Genomic DNA, 8,161 nt, shown 5'->3' with positions numbered 1-8,161 from the left:
GTGGTTACCCATACTGAAAGAGGAAGTCAATAGAAAGAAAATACCACGATTAGTAAGTCAATAACATATCGAGTTAATACAAATTTTATATTTTAGTATTACTTATTGTATATCTATGTATTATTAATATTATTTATAATTTAAACATATTAAAGTCAGAATTTGGTATTAGTTTTTTTTTTAAAGTAAATTAAATGTAAGACCAAATACTTACGATGTCGGGATAGTATCACGAGGTTTTTTCCTGGATTTCCCTCGTGATTTACTATGGAATCTCTAATGCGAGGATTTTAGGGATTAAAAATGGGTTTTAAGTTCAGTTTTAAGGGCAAATAACTGAAAAAAAAAACGGTGAAAATTGATGTTTTTTTTCAAACTTGCGTAATATTTCAAATTTTTGATTTTTTTAGGCGATTTGAGGTTCATATCGAAGAGAAACTTGTAATAAACGTAAACATTTTTGGATTTTTGATTTTAGGCGGAAATTACGACCTCTAGGTTACATGTCACGCAAGCGACATGTTCGTGCGGCGAACGTCACGCGTTGCGGCCTACAACTGCTCTATTTTTAAATATAATAACTTAAAAAAATTTGGACATATACTTTAGAATATGTATAAAATGATCCCAAAGTTGCAAAAAAAAATTCTACCTACAAAAAAATTTCAAAAATACATGAAAAATCGGGCTCCTAAACCTATTTCCCCCCTCAAGAAAATTATTTTTTCAATTTAATTGTGGCTTATTTCCCATCTAAATAGTTAATCAAGAAGAAATAATTTTTACAATACAGAACAAAACAAACAGCACTATAAACGAAACGAATATTTTAGTCCGACAAATAAAAAGGGAACACTTGAAAAGCTTCTCAAAACAGATGGAACACGACTTCTACGGCACACAACACAGACAGACGATAATTAATCATTAATATCTGAAGTGACGACAAACGAAGAAATAAAAATTAAGGAGGGTGAGCTAAAGGAAGCATTAAGGAAATTAAAAAATAGAAAATCACCAGGAGAGGACACAATGTCTAATGAACTCCTAAAGTAGGGAGGACAAGATCTAACCAAATAACTATTAAAACACAAAAATTTAATATTAAACACAACATTAAAATTAACAACCAAACTAATAACAAACTGCGTGAAACTATAACATTAGCATTAGCAGAAGAACAACAAGGTTTTAGATTGGAAAGATCATGAACCGACGCTATATTTATAATGAGGAACGAGTATAAGTACCTTAGCGGGACGTCCATTGGAAGTTCCAATGTACACAGATGTACGTCCATTGGATGTCCATACCTAAAACTGATTTTTGATTCAGTCGCTTATGTTGGATAATAAAAAAGTTAAGTGCTTTAACAACTAGTCATGTTTTTCATCAATACAGAGTGTGCGACAAACTTTACAGGGTAATTCTACATGAAAAAGAAATGACAGTTTTGTGCACATAAGCTTCGTTTCCGAGATACGGGGTATTGAAATTTTTTTACAAACTGATGATTTATTTATTGCTCTAAAAGCGGTTGAAATGTGCAAATGAAATTTGGTGGGTTTTAAGAGGTGGGAAATATGATCCGTATGCGCGCCAATGGAGCATATAAATTCTTAATTGTATGTCAAACAATGCGCAATGACCACCTCTTAAAACCTACCAAATCTCAATATTATATCTCAACCGGTTTTAGGACATAAATAAATCGTGAGATTATAAGAAAAATTTTAAGATCGCGTATCTCGGAAAAGAAACATTTGCGGACATGTTTATTAAGCAAACTGTCATTATTTTTTCATGCAGAATTACCCGTATCTCGGAAAAGAAACATTTGCGGACATATGTTTATTAAGCAAACTGTCATCATTTATTGATTAAAAACAAGGCTAACTGTTAAAGTACCTAACTTTTTTTATTATTTAACATAAGCGATTGAATAAAAAAACCGAATGTTAAGAAAAAATGAGGCTATGGTTGGGTTATAATTTCAATGTTTTATAAATGCTAGAATATTACACAGGGTGTGGTGAACTTTGAGAAAAAAACACAGTTTGATTGGTACACCCGGTACACAGTGACAATTTACCTGTCTAGCAACAGTTTTATTACACGATATTGTTCAAGAATAAGGCAATTCAATAACATATTAAAAAATCACTTAAATCGGACAACAGGTTTAGTAATATCGAGACATTAAAACTGACCCATTTTTAAGGTGGTGTGTTAATGTCTTGGAGTACTGTAGAACAATTTTTAGAATCTTGCCAATTAGAGGGTTAAGATTTGATTTTGTAAAATAAAAACGGATTCTTTTATAAACGCATTCTTTTATAAACGTTAATGTCCGACAAATGTCATGTCCTTATTTGACAAATAATGACATGATTTCGAAGTCAGTTAAATATGATATACTGCCCTAGGGCGCTATTTTGAAAAATAACGCCCTTGGGCATTAAATTTAAATAACTAGATAAATACTGTCAAGTTGACAAATAAAAACCTAAGTAAAACTATGGTTACCACAATTACGTTATGACTATTGCTGCTAAATTTACTTATTTGAAAACTAATTAATTCAAAATTCAGTTACTTTTAATGGGAAATAAGCCACAATTTTACCAAAAAAATGATTTTATTAACTTTTCGAACCCCAAATCGGGTTTCGTTGTCAAAATACAAAATACTATTAAAATAAACAAAAATGTTGTTGATAAGTAAAAAAATTCTTCTAATAATTTATTTAATCTGACTCATCTATATTGGCAATTCAGACGTATATTATACATTTTAAAGTAGAAGACTTTAAAATGATATCGCCAATATTTATGAGATGCGTTCCTGGGACGACTTTACTAAAAGATAGTTCATTCGATTACATGAACTCAATCCCAACTGAAGAATATCCGTCACAAAAAATCATAGCATGTGATCTGTCTTTAAAAAGACAACCAAATACAACAATGTCAGTAAAATCCTCGCATTAGAGATTCCATAGTAAATCACGAGGGAAATCCAGGAAAAAACCTCGTGATACTATCCCGACATCGTAAGTATTTGGTCTTACATTTAATTTACTTTAAAAAAAAAACTAATACCAAATTCTGACTTTAATATGTTTAAATTATAAATAATATTAATAATACATAGATATACAATAAGTAATACTAAAATATAAAATTTGTATTAACTCGATATGTTATTGACTTACTAATCGTGGTATTTTCTTTCTATTGACTTCCTCTTTCAGTATGGGTAACCACATCTTACTGCATTCTACCGAAGAATTTGCGACACAATTGGTTTCATTTAGCATAATTAGAACAGCTTCTTTGATTTTTCTCTTTTTACTATCTGATTCTTTCAGGACTATACTTGAATCTCTCCACTGAACTCTATGTTCATTATCCCATGCATGTTGACATATTTGAGATCTATCAAATTCTCTATTTTTAATATAAGACTGATGTTCACTTATTCTAACGTTTAATGGTCTTGATGTTTCACCTAAATAAAATTGTTCGCATTCACAAGGTATTTTATAAATACAATTCTTTGTTCTTTCTTGTTCACTGCTAGGTTTAGTTTTAGATAGAATAGATCTCAATGTGTGTGTGTTGTTTTCAATGTTGTTGAAATGTTGAATTTATTTCCTATTGTTTTAAGTTTCTCGGATATTCCTTTTATATATGGTAATGATATTTTCCTCGTATTATTTCTTGTGGATGTTATAGGATCCCGTTCTACGTTGTTCTGTTCTATTCGATCCAGTCTTGACAATTCCTTATTTATAAACGATAATGGATAATCATTTTTTAATAAAACAGATGTGAACAATTGTTTTTCTTCTAACAATGAATTTTCGTTAGAACAAGTAATTTTGACTCTATCATATAAGGATTTAATGATTCCCTTCTTAACGTTGATGTTGTGATTTGATTTGTAATTGAGATATCTGTTGGTGTGTGTTGGTTATCTATACACTTGAGTCCACGGGCGTAGCCAGGGGGGGGTTTTGGGGGTTCAAACCCTCCCCGAAAAGTTAAGATATTAACATATTTCAAATTTTTATTATGAATATAAAGGTTATTTTATGTAGTTTTAGTCATTTTACTTTTTTGAACCCCCTCCGAAACTAAAACCTGGCTACGCCTGTACTTGAGTCTCATATCCAGTATCCTTCTTTGATACTAAAACATCGAGGAAAGGTAGAGTGTTATTATATTCCTTTTCCATTTTAAATTTTATTGTCTCTTCTTGATCGTTTATAATATTTAGGAATGTATCCAACAATTCTGATCTATGAGGCCATATTGAAAACACATCATCTACATATCTCCACCACTGTGGGTTTTAAATTTTGTTTAATTATGCTCTAATTATGCTAAATGAAACCAATTGTGTCGCAAATTTCTCGGTAGAATGCAGTAAGATGTGGTTACCCATACTGAAATAGGAAGTCAATAGAAAGAAAATACCACGATTAGTAAGTCAATAACATATCGAGTTAATACAAATTTTATATTTTAGTAAGTATTACTTATTGTATATCTACGTATTATTAATATTATTTATTATTTAAACATATTAAAGTCAGAATTTGGTATTAGTTTTTTTTTTGAAAGTAAATTAAATGTAAGACTAAATACTTACGACGTCGGGATAGTACCACGAGGTTTTTTCCTGGTTTTCCCTCGTGATTTACTATGGAATCTCTAACGCGAGAATTTTACTGTCATCGTTGCATTTGGTTGTCTTTTTAAAGACAGATCACATGCTATGATTTTTTGTTACGGATATTCTTGAGTTTTTTTTTTTTTTTTTTTTTTTGAGTGAATTTGATGGCCTTGGCCGAGCCAATTAGCCAGACATTTTGTTATTTTAAAAACAAACAAATTTGATTTTTCAATCAGAGGAATTTTTTCTGTATTTCTAACTCTAAATACATAACAAACTAACATTATTATCTACAATTATTATCTAAATAATACTCTGTTTTGGTTGTTCATTTTTTTTTTGTAAATTTTTATTTTTTTTTTGTATTTTTTTTTTGTATTTTTTTTTGTATTTTTTTTGCATTTTTTTTATATTGTTAATTTGTTTTTTTTTATTAATTTTTTTTATTGTTATTTTTTATAAATTGTTTTTTTTTACTACGCTAAGACGTAAACCCGATTCATCCTCGCGGAGGTTTACATCTTCTTAGTTTTTTTTTGCATTTTTTATTTTTTTGTTTTTTTTTGCATTTTTTATTTATTTTATTATTTTTTTTTTTTTTTTTGTTTTTTTTTGTTTTTTTTTTTTTCTTTTTCTCTTTTTTTTTTGTTCTTTTCTTTTTTCAATTATAATATACAATAATTACTTAAATCTACAGGATTTAAAACAAAATAACAACAAAACAAACATGTTTGTTTTGTTTTAACAAACATGCCTGCTTTGTTTTAACAAAATTTCTTAAATACAGGGTAAATTTTATTGCTACAATCTATATTTACAATTTTTGATATGTTCGTAAATTGTTTTTAATATATTAATCTCTTCAGAAAAAATCAAATTGTTCAGGTAGACGGGAAGTGGAATTTTTAATATATTAAGATTATCATAAAATTTGTTTATATTTACTGATTGATGTGAACATTCGAGGAGAATATGTAGTAGATTACCTTCTTTTCCACACTCACAGTTAGGTGACTCTGTGAGACCCAGACTGTACATATGAAGGGGGGTAAGAGCATGATTACATCTCAATCTATTTATAACTCTTATGAAATGGCGATTTGATACAGAATGAAACCATCTTTTAATGGGAATTTCAGGTCGCATTTGTTTGTAATTACTACCAGTTCTCGTGTTTCGATAATACCTTTGCCAATTTTCTTTTTGGTGTCGTCTACTAATAATATCAATATCCGAAATGGGTAGTAAGTTCATGGGAAGTTCTTCACCTATTTCTAGGGCGGATTTGGCTAGCCTGTCTACTATTTCGTTACCCCTAATGCCTGCGTGTCCCTTTATCCATGATATAATGATGTTTTTTCCTAAATTTGCAATTTTATTATAAAGAGTCATAATTTCCAGTTCTATATGATTGAGTTGTTGGTACTTATGTACGTTAGTTAGTAGTAGATGATCTAAACGGGTGTCACTACAGATATAGGGAATTCTGTGTGTTAGAGAGAGAGGTATGTGATGTCACAGCTGATATAGGAAAGTATGTGTGTTAGAGAGAGAAACATGGTATCTCTGCTGCTATTGGTCCGATTTAAACGTACGACGGCTCGTTGGAATGGGCGGGAGATAACGAATACAAAAAAACATGGCGGCATAGTGTCAAAAGGGCGCTTTCCGATGTGACGACGTCCGATGGGGCGCGTTCCGATGTGACGGCGTTCTAGCGCTGATCGATCGGTGCGCGATACCAGATGTGCGATCGGTACCTTAATTTTTCGCGGAACGCGAAGCAGATGCGCGGTCGGTACCTTAAGTTTTTCGCGGATCTCGTAGATACGAAGCGCGCGGTAATTTTGGAATTTAAATAAAACAACAACATAATGCAATTTTTTTTATTAAAAGAACTTAAAAGGAACACAGCGGCGCAGCGGTGCGCGATACCAGATGTGCGATCGGTACCTTAATTTTTCGCGGAACGCGAAGCAGATGCGCGGTCGGTACCTTAAGTTTTTCGCGGATCTCGTAGATACGAAGCGCGCGGCTGGTAATTGTGGAATTTAAATAAAATAAAAAAACATAATGCAATTTTTTTATTAAAAGAACTAAAAAGGAACACAGCACGTCAACGCGTCACGTAAAAACGTCACATCAAAACGTCACGTAGGCTTGTGAAATGTCACGTGAAAACGTCACGTCAAAGCACGTCACGTAAAACGTCACGTCAAAGCACGTGAAAACGTCACGTCAAAGCACGTCACGTAAAACGTCACGTCAAAGCACGTCACGTAAAACGTCACGTCAAAGCACGTAAAAACGTCACGTCAAAACGTCACGTGGGCTCGTGAAATGTCGCGTAGGCCTTATTGTCACGGGGAGCTCGATCGCAAGACCTGATTGCCACAGCGCGACGTGAGGTAGTAACATCATGTCTTTGAATGAGTATAGACGTAAATTAGCAGAATTTAGAGAAAAACTGACACAGTTAAGAAGTCAGGTTTTATTTTATGAGGATAAAAATAAGGTTATAAAACAAATAGAGAACCTATCACTGGGAAGCAGCATAGACTGGACACCAAAGGAATTTAGTCAGCAGCTGCAACAAGAATATTCAAGTGCTGCGGACTACTTATTTAGGGAAACTCCAACAAGGCGAATTCATCCAATTACTATTAATGATGTTATCGACGCCGGCGCCAACAACGATGAACAAAGAAAACATGAAAAGTGAAATAGATAATGTTTTTGCAATGACTTGTGTAATATTAGCTTCAGTGTTTATTTTAATTATAAAGATTATATTTAAAATTGTTAAGAGAAAATTTGAATCATCATGTAATATAAGACTTGAACAATAAATAAGGCGTTTAAATAAAAAACCCATAACTCTAAAAAATATTTAGTTGAAAATAATGAAAATAAATGTTAGCAGATAATTTACATATCGCATAGGAAATAGCGGTTGAGGGTCTAATCGCATTACTATGCAATTTTCGTTATCATACCCACATTTTGTTATTGAGTTATATTTCTTATCATGTGCATAGAAAATGTTGGAATTTTTAAAACCAATGACAATGATAAAACTGAATATAATTTTGCACACGCACACTTTCTACAACACGTCATAGGGTGGGGCACGCAACCGTATAAATTTCAAAATCCACCTCAGGACGGTCTATTCCATAGTCTATTCCTTACTGTTAGTGTACTGTTGTGGTTCAACTAGTTTTGCAAGGTAAGTGTTCTCTTAATTATTTTTTGTTAAATATTTTTTATTTTTCTTGTTTGATTTTGAATAAAACTTAATGTTTTCTGCTCTGCTATTTATAAAATCTCTTCATTCCAGCTGAGATTTATTATTTCGACATTAAATAATTATCTAATTGTCGACATTTTGAATGACATTTATTTTTTATTTTCTCGTAATTATTCGTTGTTAAAATCTTTTCGGTTTTTCAAGTTTTTGGTTAGCTATTTATATATTATT

This window comes from Diabrotica virgifera, chromosome 4 (assembly GCF_917563875.1).
Source record: "Diabrotica virgifera virgifera chromosome 4, PGI_DIABVI_V3a".
Taxonomy (NCBI): Eukaryota; Metazoa; Arthropoda; class Insecta; order Coleoptera; family Chrysomelidae; genus Diabrotica; species Diabrotica virgifera.
Note: the sequence above shows the minus strand (reverse complement) of the source record.